Consider the following 24,504-nt stretch of genomic DNA (forward strand, 5'->3'; position numbering starts at 1 on the left):
GAGACCGTGAGATTGCAGGCCCCAAGCACGGAGCATGCTCTGACCATCAACAGGGCTGTTGGCCTGCATGTGAGTTTTGAGCTTGTTATTGCTGCTGTCAACAACTTGTAAGCTGGCCTGAGAATAACTACATTTCAAAGACAGGCCTAAAATCCTCAAAATAAGTCATCATTTTTTATTTGCATGCCACTTTTCCACAGTTAAAAACTATGCCCTAGGCGGCTTACAACATGACAAGATTTACATAATTACAAAAGTCATAAACAATAAATGAACCACATGAAAAAAATACACAACCAAATGGAAAACAATTTCCACATAAATCAAAAATACAGCATTAATATCGCAGTTCAAAATGACATAGGTAAAAAATAACAGCAATTTAAAATTTAATAAATATTCCAAACGACAATGAACCTGGGAAGGTACTGTAATGCACCGTTATGCTACAATCCTTTCCATTTGAGAGGGATTTTATTTTGTCCCTTTAACCACACAGCCTAGTAATATTTTGAAAGATGAATTTTAAGCTGGTTACGATGACCCGCGTTACATCGGCAAGACACCAATTTAGACCAAACCACAGGCTCTATATAAAGATGTATCGTTTGCTGCCGGGACAAAATAAATATGTAAAAAAAAGAACTTCTTGAATAGTAATTCTCTGAATCACTATTTTTATTGCCATAACCATAATCATATACAACAAAGTGTGTCCAGAAATTCTCTCATCCTTATTATTTCTTTTATGTAGGCCTTTGACATTAGTTTTCCCCCTCCCCGCCTTCAAAATATGTAAGAAGAAATTATGGGGCTTGATTCCACAGCAGTTTAGCCAAATCTGCCCTCTCTTCAGATGGAATCTTGCCTAAATAAAGTTTGCAAGTCTACACCCAAACCACATATATTTCATTATGGATTGCATTGAGCCTTAAAACCTCAAAGCCACCAGCACACATGTTGCAAGAAATGTGATGGTGTCTGTTCCAGCCTTACTAGCAATGCTACTCTACCATTACAACCGCTGCCTGCTGTTCATCCAGAATATCTGCTACTTAGCAGCTGAATGTATTACAACAGCCTGTAGAACTGAATCTCCTAGCTCAGTTAGCCAGCAATGTAGTTTTCCTGGGCAATTCTGCACAGAGATTCTTCCTGATGCCCCAGAGAATGATCTAATTAGTGTGTTGATCTTGCTCATAATTAGTAAATTTTTTTTTTAAAAAAAGCTATACGCTTTGAAACTGCCAGGCTTCCATTTGCAACGGGCATTCATTGTTATGAACAGATAACCCATTCAGATCATCATCAGCAGTTCAAAAATGCTGCCCACTTGATTGTGCTTGATGGGAGTGTGAGGGGAGAGTTAGTACCTCTGGTGGGGGAGACATGTTGTGGTCCTCCTGGAGTAGTTTGCTCACTTTTGGTCCCGCCTCCCCCCCTGCACTCAGCTCTCACCTGTGGCTCCTATAAGCTGTCAGAATGTGACAGCAGCCATACCCAGGGAATGGCTTCAATTGGCTGGCTAAACCAAGCGAGGGCAGCTGATAGGTATCAAAACCTTAATGAGTGAAGGCAGGCTCTGGAGGATTGAGCAGACAGACCAATAGCGGGTCCAACAGCCGAGAAGGCAGTTTCTGCACATGCTGTAGAGCAGGCATCCCCAACCTGCGGCCCTCCAGATGTTTTGGTCTACAACTCCCATGATCCCTAGCTAACAGATCAGGTTGATGGGAATTGTAGTACAAAACATCCGGAGGGCCAAAGGTTGGGGATGCCTGCTGTAGAAGGAAGCGAGGAGCAGATATGGGTCATCAACTTGGGAAGGTAGCCCATCTAGAAGAAACGACCGTAAACCTGAACTGCCTTGTGGGATATCTTCAGGAGAAGAAAAGTCTACACAAATCCCTAAGGCGGTTGATGGCACCTTGTACACCTCCTTCCGGCAACTCCAGCAGCCAAACTGGTGCCAAACGTATTGCTCTGCTTTTCTTCGGACCACATCAGCGAGGCTTGTCATCCGGGCAGCCCAGGTGCTCTATACACACTGCCCAGGTGAAGCAATGAATGCCTATTACCTTTCTCCATCTCGGATTCCCAGATGTTGTTGTACTACAAACCCCAACCATCCCTGGCCTGCAGAGACCAGCAGTCAGAGATGACAGGAGTTGTAGTCCAACCCCACAGCAGACTAGTTTCTACTCACACTCATCCTACCTATATTGGCCAGGGAGGACACAATCTCTCCTCGCTTTCTGTCACGGGTCGACGGCAGGCATTCGCACTGCCGCACAACCCACCCAGAGGCGCTTTTTCGCAACGGGTGAAGAAACCGCGCTCCAGCTCCTGGAGCGCCATCCGGAGGCCTATCCCGACCACGGGGCGCTGTGAGGGGCTGCTACCCCCCAGCCAGCCCTCTTCTCCGGAGGCGCTTCTCCTTCCCAAGCCGGAGAAAGGAGACCCCCACCACGCCGAGCCTCCGCCCCGTCTGAGCGAGGCGCGAACTGGGGAGTCCGGCAGGGGGCGCGTCCTCCCCGCGCGCGCGCCGCGCCCCGACTTGAGCGGCGCGCTTCAAAGCCCAGCCGCCGCGGCTGCAAAGCCGCCGGAGCTTAATGGCGTCCTTGCGCTCAGATTAGCTGCTCCCTTTTCCTTCCTTCCTTCCTCCTCCTCCTCCTCCTCCTCCCCTTCCTTCGGGGAGGCGGGCAGCGGGCAGGAGGAGAAGAAAAGGAGCGGCGGGAGAGGGAGAGGCAGAAGCGCCCAGGCGCGCGGGCAAGACTTCGCCGGGAAGGCAGCCGCACACAATGCGCCAAGAGGCAACACCCGGGCAAGGCAGCGCGGGAGACTGAGGCGCGGCGGTCCAGGCGAGCGGGAGGAGGAGGAGCAGCAGCAGCAGCAGCAGAGCAGGAGGGAAGAGGCAGCGGCGGCCCCAGTCCCCCCTTCTTCCCGCGCGGCGGCGGCGGCAGGAGGGTAAGGCGGCGCGGCGCTCTCGGCTTTGTGTCTGCTTGCATCCGACGGGGATGGCGCGCTCGCTACGCCGCTCGCTCGGGGATTGGCGAGGCGGCTCCTTCGCCGAGGCGTCCGCACCGACACGCGCCTTTGTGTTTCCTTCCCGGTGACGAAGATGCGGGCATAGGAGCCCCTTCCTAGGGCCGAGGTCTCCCTTCGCCCCCCTCCCCCAAATAAAATATTGGAGGGGGCTCCCCCCCCCACAGTTTATGGACATTGCCGTTCAAATGGCTTGTGCGCACCGCCACGTCTTGTGATGGATTACGCGGGGCGGAGCTTACCTGGTCCCCCATCCCCAATATTTTGTTCAAGTTGGTACCCCTGTGCAGGGTTAGGTTTTAGCCCCACTCCCCCCAAGAAGCTGAGGCGGTGGCGCCTTGGAGAAGTTCACTTTGCCCCCCAGGGCAGCTGGGAATGCGGATTCCAGGTTCTCGCCTGTCCCTCTGGCTGGGTCGGTGGGTGTGCCTCTTGGGTGGTGGGCATCCTTGTCTATTCTCCTCATTCTTCTCCACCAGGCAAATGAGTGTAGGAAGTTGGATCGGGCACCTCTTAACGCTTCTTGATTTATAAAGTGCTATATAGGTAGCATCTCCCTGAAACAAAAAAAAATATCCACGCAAGTCGTTGTTCGCCAAGAGGCGCAAATTGATTTTGTGTTGGTTATTTATCTCTCTTGGAATTGGTTTTCACGTCAGTTATTTATTCCCCTTAGCTGGCCTGCACGCTGGCCAATAAATGAGGGTGTATGGGGGAAGACCTCCTTGATTGGCACCCGTGGCAGGTACAGATGGCTGTGGAAGTACTTTATTGCATAGCTATGGGGCATCTTGTGGCACAATGGGTCATTGCATCTGGCTGTTGACCCCAAAGCCTGGTGGTCTGAGCCCACCAAGGCACAGCTGTGGGCAGGATTGCAAGGGGTTGGACTAGATGACCCTTGGGTCCCTTCCGACTCTACGATTCTTTGTACGCACACAATTTAATATAATCATGGGCTTCTCTCCTGCTGTCCTTCTGCCGCATTTGGCATCCATCCTGACGTGACCCTCCATTTATAAAGCCCTCTGCACCCATGGGACACTTTTTGTTTTTTTTTGTTTAGTTTCCCCCACCCTGCCCTAGCCAGGGTAGAAGCAGGTTTGTAGAGACAGTACAAAAAGGCAGAGAGATGCAGCCAGCATCCACAGTCTCCACTGACATTAATACTCAGGCAGCCTTGGAATCCCTTCGCATGGAGAAGCAGCAGCAGGGACAGCAATCTCCCAACTTAATCCTTTCCACTGGCAGATTTTCTGCAGGGGGAAAAAGGGTGAGATCTGACAACCTTTGGCCGCACTTGAAGGTCTGAGTATGTGGGGAGGGCTGCCAGAACAGAGGGGAAAGCGTTGGGAGAGTATTTAAGAAGCTTTCAGAGGATTTAGGCCTGGGATGGTGCTATGTGTGTATGGATGGATGGATGTGATTATAACGCCCAGATTCCCCTTTGCTGGTTCTCTGATTTGTTGAGACATATTATATCCCGCTGTGGGTTAAACCACAGAGCCTAGGACTTGCCGATCAGAAGGTCAGCGGTTCGAATCCCCGCAACGGGGTGAGCTCCCGTTGCTCGGTCCCTGCTCCTGCCAACCTAGCAGTTCGAAAGCACATCAACGTGCAAGTAGATAAATAGGCACTGCTCCGGTGGGAAGGTAAACAGCGTTTGCATGTGCTGCTCTGGTTTGCCAGAAGTGGCTTAGTCATGCTGGCCACATGACCCAGAAGCTGTATGCTGGCTCCCTCGGCCAATAAAGCGAGATTGTGCGCTGCAACCCCAAAGTCGGTCACGACTGGACCTAATGGTCAGGGGTCCCTTTACCTTTACCTATTATGTCCCCCGGGAAGGTCAAGGCTGTAAGGCTGCGATGGGGAACCTGTGGGTCCCCCAGATGGGTTTTTTAGGACTCCTAATTCCCATCATTCGAGAGCATTGGCCATTCTGCCTGGGGCTGATGGGAGTTGAATTCCAACAGCATCTGGAAGGTGTTAGGTTCTCCATCCCTGCTCTTGGGTAATTGACTTTATTCTTATACCTGTGAACATTTACAGATGAGCAGTCTCTTCAGGATACATTGTTGGGAGCAGCTGCACCTGTAGTCACTTCATCCATCTCACACTTATTGGTTCTGCCTTGTGTTGCAAGAGTGCTATCCAGCCATGTCCATCCCCTGTTGGAAAGCCATTTCATCCAGTGGAGGCTTCCATTAGAGCAGGGTTTCCCACACTTGGCTCTCCACCTGCTTTTGGACTACACTTCCCATTATACCTGACCAGTGGTCCTGCTAGCTAGGGATGATGGGAGTGGTAGTCCAAAAGCAGCTGGAGACACCCAAGTTTGGGAAGCACTGGTTTGCATACACTGGTGAGGTGCTTCCACCTCTTTCCTTGAACCCATTGGGCTCACCACTTCTTGTTATGGAGATATTCTGTGTGAAATCACTGCAATCACTCCAGCTAGAAAAGCACTGGCATTGCTGCTGGCTATTGCCACCTGAAGTCATTGTGGTTGTCTGTGCAACCCTATAACCAGGAAGGTTGCTTGAGAGATGGGTGGGGGAGAGAAAGTGGCCGGCTCGCATGTGTGAACCAGTTCCTTGTGATCATAAGGAAACAGATGGTGGAGCTTGCCTGGACCAATTCATGGACTACATAAGGGGGCAATCTGGTTTATGGAGTACCTGGTTCACAATCCGGGAACGCTTTGTACCTCCTGTTCACATGTTTAGCAAACGTCCTGATGATAATAATAATAATTCTTTTGCAACACATTCTTTGGGCACTTCACAAGTGGGTTTTTCAAAATGCAAGTGTGGAAGTGTTGAGGCTTAGAGTGCAAGCGCCTTTCTCCCATTCCCTCTGTCCGCTGGAGGAGCCAGAGTTGCGTGAATGTCAAGTCAGTCTGTCTCTCTTGTGTTGCTACTGGCAGATGCCTTGCTCTTGGAAGTTCAGATCTGCTAAAATGGCTGAAAGATGGTGAGTTCCTAAAATTTGCCTCAGAAGAAGCAGCAGAATTGTGCAAATACCAAGTGTTGTTGTTGTTGTTTAGTCGTTTAGTCATGTCCAACTCTTCATGACCCCATGGACCAGAGCACGCCAGGCACTCCTGTCTTCCACTGCCTCCCGCAGTTTGGTCAGACTCATGCTGGTAGCTTTGAGGACACTGCCCAACCATCTCGTCTTCTGTCGCCCCCTTCTCCTTGTGCCCTCCATCTTTCCCAACATGAGGGTCCTTTCCAGGGAGTCTTCTCTTCTCATGAGGTGACCAAAGTATTGGAGTCTCAGTTTCAGGATCTGTCCTTCCAGTGAGCACTCAGGGCTGATTTCCTTCAGAATGGATAGGTTTGATCTTCTTGCAGTCCATGGGACTCTCAAGAGTCTCCTCCAGCACCATCATTCAAAAGCATCAATTCTTTGGCGATCAGCCTTCTTTATGGTCCAGCTCTCACTTCCATACATCACTACTGGGAAAACCATAGCTTTAACTATACGGTCCTTTGTCGGCAAGGTGATGTCTCTGCTTTTTAAGATGCTGTCTAGGTTTGTCATTGCTTTTCTCCCAAGAAGCAGGCATCTTTTAATTTCGTGGCTGCTGTCACCATCTGCAGTGATCATGGAGCCCAACAAAGTAAAATCTCTCACTGCCTCCATTTCTTCCCCTTCTATTTGCCAGGGGGTGATGGGCCCAGTGGCCATGATCTTCGTTTTTTTGATGTTGAGCTTCAGACCATATTTTGCGCTCTCCTCTTTCACCCTCATTAAAAGGTTCTTTAATTCCTCCTCACTTTCTGCCATCAATGTTGTGTCATCTGCATATCTGAGGTTGTTGATATTTCTTCCGGCAATCTTAATCTTAAAAATACCAAGTGTAGGAGGAGCTATATGTTGCATCCCGCCACTTCGAGACCGCAGAACTGCACAGAGGCCTCCTTACGTGTTTTCTAAAGGAGCTCCGGTCATCTCATCCATAGGCTGGCTTGGCGAATATTCCACTCCCTCCAACTCTGCTGCCTGGAGAGGCTCATGTGCTATTCTTGGTATGTTTTTTAAAGCGAGCCTTGCTAAAGCCGCTGGCAGGAAACCCACACAAATTGACTCAGAATACTCATCATTTGCTGCAGGGAAACATGAAGGAGATAGATGGGGGCAGGGGGGGGGAATAGTGCCCTCAAGTATGCTGTCAACGCAGCGTCACTGGGCATTTATCCATAACCTTGCTTCACAATAAAGAGGCTCAGAGTGAGATCGAAGTGTAAGAAATAGAACACGGAGAAAGAAAGGCAATAAGTATTGTTTGGCCGAGTCGTCGTTCAGAATTGCTGTATGCAAGCTTTCAGGTGACGCAGGTTTCATCCCTGTGTAAATCAAAATTTAGGAATGTATGTGTATGTGTTGCATCGTGTCTGGGCTGTACTTATTTACTTATAAACTTGTTTATAAGCTGTCTTTATGGGCATAGACCTTACAAGGCAGCTTACCTATCATAAAAACACAATACCATTTAAAGCCAAACTAGACCGTTTTAAATGCTAGCAGCACAAAATTACCCGAAACATAGACCAGTTAAAAATAAATGGAACAGCAGCATGAATTCCAGAAGCTAAAAAAGCTATGCATTCCAAAACAGCTATTTAATTTTAGCTCCTAAAATTAAGGCCTAAATTTAAAAACTGGTGTTGGGTTTTTTTTTTAAGCCTGTAGATTTTAAAATTTGCAAAGTTGAAGCCATCTGCTGTTGGGGATGAAATCTGGAATTTTAATTTTTGAGTAACTGCAACGGATGAATTAACTGGGTGGCTTATCATGAGGGAGTCCATCCTTTGCTAACGAAACACTGACAGCATGAAAACTTCTCAGTTGTTGCTGTTTCGCCTGCATTTTCCATAATTCATTGGAGTTCTCTGCGTCCTTCCCATCTTGGCTTATATTTTGGGGCAGATTTCATTAATGTCATGAGTCACCCCAGGCTATTTCAAATCTAGTTACATCATAGGAATCTTATTTTATTCCAGCAGATCTTCTGGTCTAATTATATGAGCCTCCGTCGCTGACCTTTGACCTCTTCACATCCTTCAGAATTCTTGTTCTCTTCTGCTCCCCGGCCATTTCTTCTCTGTAGCTGCACACCAAGCCTTTATGGGGAGTTATGAGGATCCTATGGTTTCTCTTCAAGAGGTCTCTCCATCCCCTTACCTTTTTTGCTTGTCAGTTTAAACATGAATATTTACTGAGGGTTTCCTTATTATCTATAAGAGGGGAAATTTATTATTATTATTATTATTATTATTATTATTATTATTATTTATACCCCACCTATCTGGCTGGGTTTCCCCAGAAACAGAAGGCGGGTGGGAAGGAACATTGCTGTAAATATTTACAGCACCATGGAGTTAAATCTGCAAAAGAAGGAACCCTTACAAAGGCTTGCTCTTGCCCCATTGTGCAAAATTACCTGCAGTTTCTCAGCACAACAGTGGAATAGCTATACCTTCCAGCACAGGGGTCGAAACAGCTCTTTTATAGAGAGGAAAAATAATGAGAGAGAAAGCATCCTGCAGTGTAAGCTGATTAGAAATAAAGGCTAACAACTTTCTCTTCTTCTTCTTTTGCCATGGCAAGTTCCTTTGCCTTTTTTTTACAGCTGTCTGACAGGCAGAAATATAGCAGATGAAGCTTTTCCTGCCATGAAGACAAATGGATGGCTAAAGCTGCACCTGCTACATTTCTGCACGCCAGGTAGGTGTTAAAGACCCAGGAGTCCTGCCAGGAAACATTTGGCAACCTTAGCTGGGGTGGGGGTGGGAATAGTACTAATTGTGCTGCTCCCTCGCTAATCGCTTATGCTGGTGTGATCGCAATGTCTTTTTTTTCTTCCTTTTAATGGGGCACCAGTGTTTGGTTAATTGTACCCTTAGGTCAGGGGTCAGCAAACTTTTTCAGCAGGGGGCCAGTCCACTGTCCCTCAGACCTTGTGGGGGGCCGGGCTATATTTTTTTTGGGTAAGGGGAATGAACAAATTCCTATGCCCTGCAAATAACCCAGAGATGCATTTTAAATAAAATGACACATTCTACTCATGTAAAAACATGCTGATTCCCGGACCGTCTGCGGGCCGGATTTAGAAGGCGATTGGGCCAGATCCGGCCCCCAGGGCCTTAGTTTGCATACCCATGCACACTGTACTTCTGAATCACAAATGAGAAACTGGCTATTTTGAGGGGGTTGGGAATAGTGTTAGAAACTCAGATATATAAGCTAGGTACCAAATGGCTCCTTAAACCAGGGTTGCAGTCGCCAAAACAGAATGTCTGTTTGCCATTTTGGGGCAAGACAGCTCTAAAGTCTTAGTTTGCAAATGATGGACTGACTCTGTTTATCACTTAAACACCAGGCTAGTGCAGAAGACAACCTTGAGCTTGGTTAAGAACTTTGAGAAGAAAAGTCACTTGATCCAGAGACAGTGCACGTAGATATTGGCCTATTCCTACCTCTTTTTCTTCATGGTGACACGGTGCCCTGAGCAGGGCAGTGGGGTAGGGTAAGTGGAGACAAGCTACAACAATTAGCTATAACGTTGTTCCCTGCACAGAAAAAGCCAAGTTTGGTTCCTGAAATTTGTTCCGATTCTGCAGATAAAATATAACTGATAGAATTCTGCAGGATGTGAAATTAGTGTGTGGAAACAGTCAAGATCCAATGATCCCCAGGCATTCACCTCCAGATGGTGGAGATGTCAGGCGCCATCTTGGCACCCAGGAATCTTCCGTTGGTCGCAAGTGGCCAATAAAGGTAAAGGTAAAGGGACCCCTGACCATTAGGTCCAGTCGTGTCCGACTCTGGGGTTGTGGCACTCATCTCGCTTTATTGGCCGAGGGAGCCAGCGTACAGCTTCTGGGTCATGTGGCCAGCATGACTAAGCTGCTTCTGGCGAACCAGAGCAGCGCACAGAAACGCTGTTTACCTTCCCGCTGGAGCTGTACCTATTTATCTACTTGAACTTTGACGTGCTTTCAAACTGCTAGGTGGGCAGGAGCAGGGACCGAGCAACGGGAGCTCACCCCGTCGCGGGGATTCGAACCACAGACCTTCCGATCGGCAAGTCCTAGGCTCTGTGGTTTAACCCACAGCGCCACCCTTGTCCCTTAAGTGGCCAATAGCCAGGTGCAAAAAGCGCCTGGCACCTGGCTGATTTTGAACACTGGTTGGGAAGGCCCTCCAACACCCAAGTGTGCATCTGTTGAGCAGTAGTTACTTTGTTCTGTTTTAAGGACTACGTTATCTAACACCACCCGCCATGCAGATAAGTAGCTAGCATAAAGCACAGCATGGGCATGGCTTTATAGAAAAGGCTGCTGGTATCCCTGCCTCAACAATTTTTTAGAATTCTTTGACACTGTCAGCACACATGGAGGAAGTCACCCATTGGACTTCCAAAACGGTTTCAGCATTTCTCTTCATTAGCTCTTGGGTAAATTTAGCAGGCTGGGTGGGGGGGGGAGGGTGGATTCTCGCGTGGTTCAGGAACGGATTAAAGAAAGCAAAGAATCTATGTGACATTTTAACAAATAGCAAGTTTACTGTGGCATTAGCTTTCATGGACTGAAGTCTACTTCATCAGATGGGTGAAAGGGTTATCTTAAGAGGCACATTTATACATGGGTGGAAGAAACAGTGGGGGTCAGATGGCAGCGGAATGGCTAGTGAAAGGCAATTTAATTATGTAGAGTAAGCTAAGGGAGGGATTCACAACAACAGTAGCCAGTGAAAACTAAATAATCTTAGATTTTCTAGGTTGCTTGGCACTAAATTTGTAGGCTTTTGAACTCAGGAGTTCTGGGCCTCAGGGATCTATCCATTCTTAAAAATGCCTGGAAGTTAAATGTTTTGAGAATGCTTGGCCGCATGTTTCTGTCCAGGGTAACTCCAACAGCAGAGGTGTCAGCGGATGATATCGGTCGTGTGGCTATCCCTCCAAATATTTTAGGGAAATGTTTTAGGGGACCGTCATCTGACACATTTCCCCAGTTGGTGCAGATGATGACTTCTTGCTGTTGGTGTCTGTTGGTGTTGCAGAATGTGTTGAACTCTCAGTGCAATTCATTTCCCCCCCGCATAGCCCTGAGGCATAGTTTGTGGAAATGTTTTGGCAGTGCGTTTAAAGGGCTGTTTGTTCAGAGTTCCACTCAGCACCAATGGCCTGTGCCCCCACCCTCAATTTAAGGAAGGTGGAAAGTTGTTTCAGCCTAACTGAGTTGTCCTTCGATGCCGTCACTCGCCGACACGCCTCAGGTTATTTTATGAGCAGATTGCCATCCTGTGTAATATAGAACATCCATCCATCTTTGTTTTGGCTGCTTGTACTTCTGGACTGCCCGTTAAATGCAGAGGCCAGCTTCTCCAGCATAGTTTGGTTCAGTAAAAAGACTGACCTATGCATCTGAGAACACCTGAGTAGTGTTTAAGAAATGCTGCTTTATTGTATGATCTGAAGTAAACTGCTTTTTATGGAAGGTATGTGGCATTTTTGCTTTGCAGTACTTTGGGGGGAAATGCTCAAGAGCCACCAATTAAATAGGACTATTCTTGGATTTTCCAAAATTAACTGGTTTGAAAATTCTATCTGTTTACTAGAACTAAGAGTACAGTATCATTCCTAGATTTTTATAGGGAAGTAATAAGAAGCAGCAGTCAGAGTTCTTTTTATCTATTTAGGTCTTTCGGCGCATTATGTTCCAGACATTTAAAAAACAATTGCAACCATAATTGGCTCAGTTGCTCCCTCGAAAGCCTCTAGATAATGTCTCATTCAGGAGCTGCCCATGTAATCCATTCTTGCTGTCTTCTCCAGAAGGATGTGAAAGAGGAAGAAATAAAGCAGCATATTAGCAGGATATTTCCAAGCTCCAGTACACTAAAGCAGAACACTAGGTCTTTTTGGGTCCAGACTTTTGAGATACAGTGGTACCTCGGGTTACATACGCTTCAGGTTACATACGCTTCAGGTTACAGACTCCGCTAACCCAGAAATAGTGCTTCAGGTTAAGAACTTTGCTTCAGGATGAGAACAGAAATCGTGCTCCGGCGGCGCGGCAGCAGCAGGAGGCCCCATTAGCTAAAGTGGTGCTTCAGGTTAAGAACAGTTTCAGGTTAAGAACAGACCTCCGCAACGAATTAAGTTCTTAACCCAAGGTACCACTGTATAGGAACTCCAGCCCAGGTAGACATTTAGCTAATATTTTGAAAGGGTAGCTTTTGGTGGTATGAGCTTTCAACAGAAAACTGCACTCAAGATAATATCCTTTAAATTCTGCTCCAATTTCTAGATAGCTTTCCGGTGCTCATGCGGGAATTCTTTGAACCTGAGGTGCAAAACTCTCATCTGAGGCCTGTTTCACGCATGATTCACATGCATCCCTTGATCTTTCTGTCAGCTCTTACTTGATTGACTGTTAAATGTGTCAGCTACTAAAAAGCTCTGTTTGTGATGGCAACTCTTTGCTGCCTGTGGTGACGATCCATTATGAAGTCTGACAGTCATGAAGTAGGGAAGAGCATGCATGTATGTATGGATCAGCCTGGAGATAGGTGTGACTCCAGCTAGATATCCAACTTTTAGAAAATACTTCCGTCTCAGCTACTTAGTTCCTGGCTGTCACATATGTCTATGGGTTAGACTCAATCTGGTTCTCTGTGCACAGTGACTCTGTTTCAGGAGCAACTCGAACCGTGGCTTGGAGTATCTTCCCACAGCCGTGGTTGTACTGGTCTAGCACATTTTTGTTTGCTCGGACTCCAAGCTTTGACTTCTGGCTAAAGTGTCTCCCTCGCCCCACTAAAAAACACCTCCCACAGCTGACCACTGTCTCATTCCATGACCCAACTACTGAGCTCTGGTTCCCATCTCCTGATTTCCCTCTGACAGCTGGTTGTGGCTTAGCTCTGATACAGAGCTGGGTACAGTGTGGTGGTTCTTAACACACACACTGAGAACTGAGTATTTCCAGAGCCATACTTGACCTTGGATAAGCTGGCAGCACAGATGAACATTGAATTGGGTACCACATAGCAAGGGGCTCTTGGGCAAGCTGTGTACAGCAGCTTGCAAGTGATGTGCAGGTGTCCTGGCATGTGCTTTTCCTGCCATTAAAGGCTTTCCAGTGTGGAGAGAGTCAGTGTGGTGTAGTGGTTAAGAGCGGTGGACTCGTAATCTGGTGAACCGGGTTCGATTCCCTGTTCCTCCACATGCAGCTGCTGGGTGACCTTGGGCCAGTCACACTTCTCTGAAGTCTCTCAGCCTCACTCACCTCACAGAGTGTTTGTTGTGGGGGAGGATGGGAAAGGAGAATATTAGCCGCTTTGAGACTCCTTCGGGTAGTGATAAAGCGGGATATCAAATCCAAACTCTTCTTCTTCCCTGGGCTGGACAGGCAGGAAGTTATTTGTAGCCCATTTGAGGTGCCAGCCTCCCAGCAAAGCCATGGAACTCCTCACCCAAGAAGCACTTGTGAGAGGTACATCCAAGCCAAAGTAGCTGCCTTGGAGGAAGCAGAGGTTAGTAAAGGTAAAGGGACCCCTGACCATTGGGTCCAGTCGTGGCCGACTCGGGGGTTGCAGTGCTCATCTCGCTTTACTGGCCGAGGGAGCCGGCTTACAGCTTCCGGGTCATGTGGCCAGCATGACTAAGCCACTTCTGGCGAACCAGAGCAGTGCACGGAAACGCCACTTACCTTCCCGCCAGAGTGGTACCTATTTATCTACTTGCACTTTGACGTGCTTTCGAACTGCTAGGTTGGCAGGAGCAGGGACTGAACAACGGGAGCTAACTCCGTCGCGGGGATTCGAACTGCCAACCTTCTGATCAGCAAGTCCTAGGCTCTGTGGTTGAAGCAGAGGTAAAGTACCACCAAAAAGCTTCTTCCCATCTGGAGAGAACTGTGGCTCCTGGTAGCTGCTGCTAGACTGCATCTGTGCCCTCCGAGGCACCATGAGATGTGATGGCAGGGTGATCCTTACCCTGGATCTCTAAACCTTTGTTCATGGGCACCTAATCCTAGCCATAAGGGCCCACTTTGGGTATTCCCAGTGCTGCTGACAACTGAATGTTCTTCAAGCTGAGAGCAAAACAACAATCCCGTTGGGATGGTGTGAACTAGTCACCGTCTCCTCCAGTGATTCGGTAGGGGAGGGAGCAGGAGGCAAAGGAAACAAACACATCAGCCTAGAAAAAGAAAGCATCGTTTATTATTTAGAGGGACTCGATATGTTTGGAGATGCTGAGAAATGCTACAAAAGTGACTTGCACTTTCTGATCCTGCACTTCCTCAGTGCATCTAAACTGGAACTTTTGCATCTTTCCCCACACTAAGATGCTCAAGAAGATGCCTTTCTATTCTGTGGGGAGATTGATCATCCTGAATCTTTGTGTTATGTAAAGGTGATTTCTTTAAATATTTTTTTAATTTGGATTGATTTTAAAAAATAGACAAAGATTATTATCAAATAGCTTTTTTTTTGTCCAAACTAAAACAATAATCTAAAGGGGGGGGGGGAGAGAAAGGAAAGAGGGTAAAGGAAAAAAGAAAGAAAGAGGAAGAGATAGAGAAAAAGGAATAGAAAAAGATTTCAGAGGGAGAAGTAAAGAAGCTAAAGAAATTTTGATTCTTCGTCTGACTTCTGTATATAATTATTTACTTCATCCATTCCAGTATAATTTCAGTTTTTCTCTCATTTCATTCTGTTTGAAATCCATAGCCCAATTCAGTCATTTGATTTCTCTCCCCATTTCCATGTATGCTGGATACATTTGAGGAGGACGGATCGTGCCCAATAGCTCTGTCTTCCAAACTTTTTGTGTTCAGTGCAAACATGGAAAGGGGTTTTTCTGTGTGTATACAGCTGTACATACATTGGCTTCTCCAAATGGTTGGACACCCAGATTTCATGAAGAACCTTTGTTAGCTTCCAGATGTTCCTAACTACAACTTGCATCATCCGTGGCCATTGTTGGGGCTGATGGAAGCTGTAGGTCAGTAACATCTGGAGCTCCAAAGGTTGTCACCCCTGGCAAGGCACACAGATCTCCTTTCAACTTGCACAGAACCATGGAAATCTGATGGATACATATAGTTTGTGAGAGAATGAGTGAAGCACTAATACTTGCTGTCAGTGATATCCTGTTGGAACAGATGAGACTTCCCATCTGAAGAAGTCTGAAGCTCATTATGTGTGGTGCCTCCTGTACTGGACAAAGAAGAGCATTTCAGAGGGTGGGTAATACCACAGAAGAGACCCACATCTGAGAAACTGTCAAACAACAGTTTGCCAATAATGGTATGGTTAGCAATGCCCCCTCTGAAGATCTTATGGTTCAGCTGGGTATACAACAGAGTGGCCGTGTTTTGTAACTTCTGAGAGACTTCTGTTGTGTTTTTCTTTCTTGTATCTCCCTTTAAATTTTGCGTTAGCAAACCTTTATGGCCCCGGATCATGTGCTTGGTCCACTAAGTGTTACATACGTAGTGTTTTGAACCACAGGGGGAATTTGAAGTAAAGGGCATTTTGACAAGTGTGGTCTCATTTTATCTAGTAGTGTACTTCTTGTGGTTTTCATTATGCTCAAGATGAGATGAATGGGATACTGTTTTAATGTGCCTTGGAACATTATTTCTGAACTGTCACTGCCAGATACTTTCTGCAGCCTTGGATGGATGCAGACCAAAGTTGGTGTATGTGTGTGTACAGGAAGCTTTCCAGTACAAATGATTCAGTGCCAAACTGCTCTACACAGGGTTTTAAAAGTGATTTGGCTTCAGTGAATTGATAAAATCTCAAGAACGTTTTGAGCACTACATCATGAATGGGAACTCTGTGGCCCTCTGGATTTTGATGAGCTACAGCTCATCATCAGCTCTGACCATTGACCATGCTGCTTGAGGCTGATGGGAGCTGGAATACATTAACATAAGAGGGCCACAGGTTCCCTGTCCTATGCATACACACTAACTTTTACACATATGCTGGTGGCTTCTGTGAATCGGTGTGGCCAGCCCCACTTAGACAACACATAGCGGATTTTGAAATAAATCTAATCCAAGACAAAGAAAGGTGGAATTCCAGACTGTTAGAGCCACATCCCATAGCTGAACATTTTTTTGGGGGGGTCATTCACATGCAGTCACATTCACTCAATTCTGCATACAGTAACTGCCCTGTTATTGGAAGAATCAATAGTAACTGCCCTGTTACTGGAGTTACTTCTCATGGGGTGAATATTTCATTTTAATATGCCTGTTTATGATTCAGAGCAGATATTTTCACCATGGGGGGGGGGAGCCCAACAAAATATAATTTGCCCTGATAGGTAAGTGCCAACCTTTGCCAACAAACAGGGCATACAAACAAAGTAACCCCAAATATGGTGAAATTGCTGTATGTTGACCTTTCTGTATCAAAAACAATGGGTGGAACTGGGCATTGTTTTAAGACCATTGAGAAAAATGAAGAGTCCATCATTCCTCCAGGGGTTGTTGATCCTCTCCTGATTTCATCCTCTAATTTTAGTAGAAGAGCTAAAAGCACGCATGTACAAAAGAAATGAATAGCAAATCATGAAAGCAGAAATACATACGTTGCTGATAAGGAGAGGAGCTGCTATTTGGCAAACTGTAAAAGACTAGGTAAATAAAAAGGTTTTCAATTGGTGCCTGAAACTTAACCATGTGGGAGACAGACACGCCTGAGTCAAGGCCACACCACAGAGAAGGCTGCCCCGTGTATCCCCTCACCCTGAATCTTGGCAGGGTCTGCAAGCAGATTTAGTTGTCTGATGTTGCAGAGATTTGGGTCCCAAGCTGTTTAGGACTTGTATCCGCCACTAGCACTTTAAATCAGATCTTGAATCTGAAGCCTTGAATTGAGGTTAGAATAATATACATGCAACTGTTGCCTCAGCAGCTCAAGGAAATCGGCATTTGCTACAGCCAGCTAATCTTCTCTGTCCTGCTGTTCCCCGGAATCGTTTTTTTATTTTTTTTATTACTAAGGAAAACAAGTGGCTTAAATTTGGCACAGTTCCTCCATCCCCACCAACAGTGCACGAGGCATTTCCTCGGATTAATCCTGCTGCAACAGAACCTCAGCTTCCCTCTCTGGTTTCTAGCAAACCTTTTATTGATTATAACGAAAGCTGTGCAGCAGAATAGTACAGTGGTATAGGATCTGCTTAGTTTTCAGTAGAGATAGTAGGAAGAATGGTCAAGTCTGCTACCTAGTCTGGAATGTCCTTGTATCTTTGATGACTGAGGAACAACGAACATGTTGCACTGCTGAACATTGGAGTGTTAGGCCTTCCATCTTGTAATGTTCCCTCCCTTCAGCCTGACAATTTCCCAGCATTTAAAGGTGAGACAGGCTTGTTTTTACCAGCCCGCAAGACATCTACAACAGAATTATACTTCACTTTTCCTCTGAGGAGGTTAAGGTCAGGTACATAGTTCAGAGCAGCCCCTATGAGGCTGAGAGATGGTGACTTGCCCAGGGTCACCCAGTGAGTATATCCTCGCCCATTTATGTTAGCTAATTACCTGTGGCATATTGATGACTTGAAAGGAAGGGGAAACTGTTTTTACTCATCACATACAACCAGAATAGTAGCTCTTAATAAGCCTGAAGAGAAGTGGGCAAAAAAAAATGAGAGGCACAAATACAAGATGGGTGACACCTGGCTTGAGAGCAGTACATGTGAAAAGGATCTAGGAGTCTTGGTTGACCACAAACTTGACATGAACCAACAGTGTGACGCGGCAGCTAAAAAGCCAATGCAATTCTGGGCTGCATCAATAGTATAGCATCTAGATCAAGGGAAGTAATAGTGTCACTGTATTCTGCTCTGGTCAGACCTCACCTGGAGTACTGTGTCCAGTTCTGGGCACCACAGTTCAAGAAGGACACTGACAAACTGGAACGTGTCCAGAGGAGGGCAACCAAAATGGTCAAAGGCCTGGAAACGATGCCTTATGAGGAACGGCTAAGGGAGCTGGGCATGTTTAGCCTGGAGAAGAGGAGGTTAAGGGGTGATATGATAGCCATGTTCAAATATATAAAAGGATGTCACATAGAGGAGGGAGAAAGGTTGTTTTCTGCTGCTCCAGAGAAGCGGACACGGAGCAATGGATCCAAACTACAAGAAAGAAGATTCTACCTAAACATTAGGAAGAACTTCCTGACAGTAAGAGCTGTTTGACAGTGGAATTTGCTGCCAAGGAGTGTGGTGGAGTCTCCTTCTTTGGAGGTCTTTAAGCAGAGGCTTGACAACCATATGTCAGGAGTGCTCTGATGGTGTTTCCTGCTTGGCAGGGGGTTGGACTCGATGGCCCTTGTGGTCTCTTCCAACTCTATGATTCTATGGATAAAGAGGCAAGGAATTTTAAAGCCTTAACACCCCATGATGGGGTCCATTTGTCCAGGAGATGTTGTTTCCTGGCAGGGGGTTGTTTAGTTGTTGTTTTGCCATTACTGTGATAACAAGTGGCTATCAAGTGAGATGGTTTCTGATTTCAGAAGCTGACAAATCTAAAACCAGCCAGGGCAAGTTTAGGACAGTGGTATCTCGAGGTGGTGATCTGTTTGGCTTAAGATCTGTGTTTTCTCACTTGACATCCAGTCTGGTGGGCTACCTAATAACACATTTTCAAACTGCTCAGTTCTAATCTGCTTTAAACTTTCACAGTAGGTACATTTCCCCTCTTAGCCTCTAAAATAGACTTTCGTTCTTTCTTTCTTTCTGGCGTGCATTGCATTTTCCCGAAGTAGCTGTCAATTGGATAAGGAAACTACCAGTGTTCAAAGCCTTTCTCTCACATTTTTAACTTCTCACCATATTAAGTCATCAGCAGGGTTTCTGCCTTCTGTAGATAGGTTTTGGCAAGAGATTCTGCATTTTTTTTTTAAAAAAAAATAATAATCTTGGGATATAGTTTACTTGCCTGAGTCACCACATCTTTCTTGCCAAAACTAAAACTGCCATCTTGGGGACGGACGGCACGTTCTGCCTCAGCCTCATGTCTTCAACACCCTGCTACCGTTTCTCCTCTGCAAGTTGGGGTGGGGGTTCCAGAAGGTGTTGATACATTTATTGAGGTGGCGGAGAAGTGGGCAAAGGGGGCTTAACCCACCTACCCACCCCCAGCTGCTTCCTTCTGCAGCCCAGATTACAGGCCCATGTTTCTGTGTCAAAGGCAGGTTGCAGCAGGATTAAACTCTTTGCTTGCCTGCCCACCTCCTCTAGGAAGACGTATCACACCTTCTGAATTCCCCCGCACCCCGCTCCTACTTTCAGATGAGAATGGGAGCTGAGTGTGGAAGACATGAATGTGCCTTCCCCAGGGCAGTTTTAATTTTGGAAGGAAAAATGGTGGAGGGGCCCCCTTGGAAGAAAACCAGTGAGCAGGAGAAGAGTTAAATACTTCTCCCACGTATTGCTCCCCCCCCAATGCAAATTAAGCCCTTCTTGCAGAGGGGAAGGTAAAGGTAAAGGGACCCCTGACCATTAGGTCCAGTCGTGACCAACTCTGGGGTTGCGGCACTCATCTTGCTTTATTGGCCGAGGGAGCCAGTGTTTGACCACAGACAGCTTCCGGGTCATGTGTCCAGCATGACTAAGCCGCTTCTGGTGAACCAGAGCAGCGCACGGAAACACCGTTTACCTTCCCGCTGGAGCGGTACCTATTTATCTACTTGCACTTTGATGTGCTTTCAAACTGCTAGGTTGGCAGGAGCAGGGACCGAGCAATGGGAGCTCACCCCGTCGTGGGGATTCGAACCACTGACCTTCTGATCAGCAAGTCCTAGGCTCTGTGGTTTAACCCACAGTGCCACCCGTGCCCCATTGCAGAGGGGAAGCAATGGCCAAAACATATTGACTAGACTAGGGTGAAATAGAAGGCAGTTCCTCCCTTGGAAAGTTAACGTTGTGCTTCCTGTCCTTTGTTCATGTTAGACTAGCTACATTTTTGTTGTTTTTGAAGTTATTTATTTGTTAATTTATTCCATAAACTTTATACAATTCTTTATTGCAACTAGCTACATTTTTGTAAAGGTTCTCCTTATTCTTAGTAACAATGGGGATGCTCTTAGGACTGCCACGTTTTGTTCCAGCGTGGTTCTTGTGCTTTTAATTTTGGTGTAACAGTCTGAAATCCAACAGGCACACATACAGTCGTACCTTGGTTGTCGAACTTAATCTGTTCGACTCCCGAAATGGTTCGAAAACCAAGGTGCTGCTTCCAATTGGCTGCAGGAGCTTCCTGCACTCAATCGGAAGCTGCAGGAGCCTCATCGGACATTCAGCTTCCGAAAAATTTTCTCAAACCAGAACACTCACTTCCGGGTTTGCAGCGTTCAGGAACCCAAACGTCCCAAGTACCAAGGCGTTTGACAACCAAGGTACAGTACGACTGTACAGTGATAACTCACTTAGTTTTAGTTTTAAAGACAACCATAGGTATTATAAAAGGGCTGTAGAACAGGATCTAGCAACACTCCATCACAGGCTAAGGCTGAATCCTGCACACCTTTACCTGGAATTCACCTTGAACTCAAGTGTGACTTACTTCTGAGTAGACATGGGATTGTGTTGTTAGTGCATGGACCTCATGCCTCAAAAGTCTTCATTTCATATAAATTCTTCTGATGTGTATTTTTTGAAGTTCAAATGGCTTTAAGAAAAATAAATGGCTAAAAATACATAAATTGCTAACAACTTAAAAAGTGCTAGCTGGCAAGTTGACGCCAGCTGTTTGCCAAGTTTGGAAAGAAAAGCTATATATGCAGAAGTTCATTCAGCAGTAATGTAACGATAGAGCTTGGTATTTTTGTCATTTATTTTAACCTTGCACCTGCAATGCACAAGTGCTTCTGGGTTGAGAGAATAGAGTTACAAATAAATTAAGTACAAATAGGTACAAATAATAACGTTGTTGTTGTTGTTTATTGATGTTGTTGTTATCAACTCCAGTTCAATAAAACAACAGCCTAGCTGATAAAATACAACAGATAAAGATTTTTAAAACTGTGTCTACTCAGAGGTAGGGATGGCAGACAAATTAGATTTAATTCACATTGAAAGGCAAGCTTACCTAACTACAAAACATTACACAAACTGAAATTCAGGCATTGTTTGAATTCACACTTCAGAATTTTCTTTGCAGTTCTCCAGCCAAGCAGTGTGTAGTAACATACGTATGCTAGGTCCAAGTGCTCATACAAATGTATTTATTAGTGGAAGCAACATTGGAAAGGCATTGAATTAGGGAAAATTGCTTTACAAAAATGTGTAGATTATGCAAAACTGCATAAAAAGCCTATGTAGTAGTATAAATTTGCTGATGAATTTTCATGAGGACTTAAAAATAATAAACACAAACTTTTGTGGGATTGTGGAGAACTGAACTAAACATTAGAAAAATGAGAAACTGAGTTTGACCAAATTGCCAGTCCCTACTCAGAAATCAGGGACATGGGTGGTGCTGTGGTCTAAACCACTGAGCCTTGGGCTTGCCGATCGGAAGGTTGGCGGTTCGAATCCCCACGACGGGGTGAGCTCCCGTTGCTCGGTCCCTGCTCCTGCCAACCGAGCAGTTCGAAAGCACGTCAAAGTGCAAGTAGATAAATAGGTACCGCTCCGGTGGAAAGGTAAATGGCGTTTTTGTGCCCTGCTCTGGTTCACCAGAAGTGGCTTAGTCATGCTGGCCACATGACCTGGAAGCTGTACGCTGGCTCCCTTGGCCAGTAAAGCAAGATGAGCACCGCAACCCCAGAGTTGTCCGCGACTGGACCTAACGGTCAGGGATCCCTTTACTTTTACCTTACTCAGAAATCAACTCCATACTTTCAGGCCTATAGGTATACATTTGCAGCTTATATTCCTGGCAGATATTTTTGTGCCCCCTCCAACTTTTCTCCAACAGGTCCCTCATACCCTGGCTGCTATGGGGTAAAACCCAGAGTCCTGCCTGCTTCAACAAGCGAAAAGGGACTGTCATCAAGAACCAGCTTTTCAGTCTGCCTCTGCAGCTATGCCTTTTAATAGCTGCACAAAAGGCAAGAATTAGCCAGCAAAACTTTTCTCCTGTACAGAGATGAACATTATCACATGCAAATTGCAATAGGTCACACTGTTGGAGCTTTGTTTTTTAAAGACATCGTTACAGGTGCTAGTTGCAAAGTTGGCAGCCTTAGACAGACAAGAATCTGGCAACCTTACAGTTGGGTTTCATAACTGTAAGTGATGATTTGCAGCCACTTTATAAAAATTGAGGCTTTTTATTTATCCAGGTTTATAACGGGCTCATAATTGCTGCCCTTTGCTGGGTTAGGATTTTATTTATTTTTTTGCCATTGAGAAGCAGGATACTGAGGTTTGCAGAGGTTATTATTATTATTATTCCAGGGATCTAGAACATGGATGTTGGGCAGGGAAGGACAGAGGAGAAGAGGCTGACTTGCAGTCTTGGGATGGGGCTGTATTAGGTGTTCCCTCTCTTGCCTTTATGTTACTTCAACTTGTTTGATCTAATTTTTAACTACATGCACCAGGTTGCACAAACAGTGTCGTTTGTCATTTTTGTTGGTTATTTTCATGCACTGCTAATTGTTCCTTAAAACCAAGGAATCTTCACTGTTTTTACACACCCACACACAGACACACTCCTCTGCGAGAGTTGCCAGTCCTTTCCCTGGCAGACATTCCATGCCTTTAAATAGCTCTTTGGCTTTCAGAAATTTAGCAGGGGAAGCTTTTTCCCATGACTTCTTCTCCAGGCCTAGAAAAGTTTCCTCTGCGGAAATGCTGCACATCAGGCAGTTCTCCCTTAAAGGCAGAGGATCACTGCCACCCATGTAGAACTCGGTGCTCCCTCCCTCTTTCCTGCCCAAACAAATGCCATAGATTTATTCCTACAATTGCCTTCTTTTCCTTGCAGGTGTCTTTTTTAAAAAAACAACAACAGAACAATACTTTATTTAGAATTCAACAATAACAAAGGGAAAACAGTAGTTGTTACCGTATTTTTCGCTCTATAAGACACACTTTTTTCCTCCTAAAAAGTAAGGGGAAATGTGAGTGCGTCTTATGGAGCAAATGGCACAGCGCTGAGAGGTAGAGCTGTGTGCAGTGCCCCTTCAGCGAAGCAGCAGGAGAAATGGAGCCCCTTCTGTTCCTCCTCCCGCTTCGCTGAAGGGGCGCTGCGCAGTTCTCCCTCTCAGAGCGGGAGGACTGCGCAGCGCCCCTTCAGCAAGAAGAAGAAGAAGAAGAAGAGTTTGGATTTGATATCCCGCCTTTCACTCCCTTTTAAGGAGTCTCAAAGCGGCTAACATTCTCCTTTCCCTTCCTCCCCCACAACAAACACTCTGTGAGGTGAGTGGGGCTGAGAGACTTCAAAGAAGTGTGACTGGCCCAAGGTCACCCAGCAGCTGCATGTGGAGGAGCGGAGACTCAAACCCGGTTCCCCAGATTACGAGACTACCGCTCTTAACCACTACACCACACTGGTACTCAACGTGCCTGTCCTGGCTTCTGCCTTAGCCGTGCGCAGCCTCTTTGGGCAGGGGGAGCCTTCATCCCACTGCCCTGAAGAGGCTTGGCGTGGTTATCCCAGAAGCCAGAACAGCCACACGGTATCCCAGAAGCCAGATCCCTCTTGCTGTTCTGGCTTCTGGGATTCAGAATAATTTTTTCTTGTTTTCCTCCTTCCAAAACTAGGTACGCCTTATGGTCTGGTGTGTCTTATGGAGCGAAAAATATGGTACATCAAATCATTACAATTAACCAATTACACGACATCACTTTTAACTTACTGAGGTTTTCCTATTACACTTTTCTCTCTTTATCTTTTTCTTAACATATCAAAAGGAGAAAGACCAAGAAAGGAGACACAAAAAGGAAAAGAGAAGAGAAAGAAGAAGGAGGGGAGGAGTGAAGGGAAGGGGGGGGGAGGAAAAAGAAAACAAAGCAAAACAAACACATTTGGCTTCCGATTAGACTCACTGTATTATTATTTCTACAGTTTTTTCACACACAGTTCCAAGTTATTGTATTCTTTCTTTGTTTTCGTCAGATATCAAAAAACATATTTGTTGCTTTCCTTGCAGGTGTCAGGTGCCTTGAGAAATGGGTGGCAAGCAAGGTTTCAGCTAATGCAGCTTTTCCAGATTAGAGGAGCAGCGATAGCAGAAAGTTTTGCTTCCTGCACACATGCCAACCATGCGGCTGCAGGCATTGGAGTGCTTTCAGAAAACATGGTTGCAAGCAGGGCCTTTGTTGTGTTGACTGGTGGGAGCACTTGCAGTTTGCTTGTCTCCATATCCTATCATATCAGGCATCCCCAACCTGCGGTCCTCCAGATGTTTTGGCCTACAACTCCCATGATCCCTAGCTAAGAGGACCAGTGGTCAGGGATGGTGGGAATT

General features: G+C 46.0%; 1 protein-coding gene across 1 annotated transcript in view; it reads left to right on the forward strand.

The window, feature by feature from the left end:
- Window positions 1-2,557: 2,557 nt before the first annotated feature.
- RNF144A (ring finger protein 144A) overlaps window positions 2,558-24,504 on the forward strand; it is a 60,418-nt gene continuing 38,471 nt past the window's right edge. The window contains exon 1 of the mRNA XM_083607425.1: window positions 2,558-2,967. The gene's annotated coding sequence lies outside the window, so the exon portion shown is untranslated. The remainder of the gene's footprint in view (window positions 2,968-24,504) is intronic.

Source organism: Podarcis filfolensis (assembly GCF_964270895.1).
Source record: "Podarcis filfolensis genome assembly, chromosome: 3".
In the NCBI taxonomy this organism is placed as follows: domain Eukaryota; kingdom Metazoa; phylum Chordata; class Lepidosauria; order Squamata; family Lacertidae; genus Podarcis; species Podarcis filfolensis.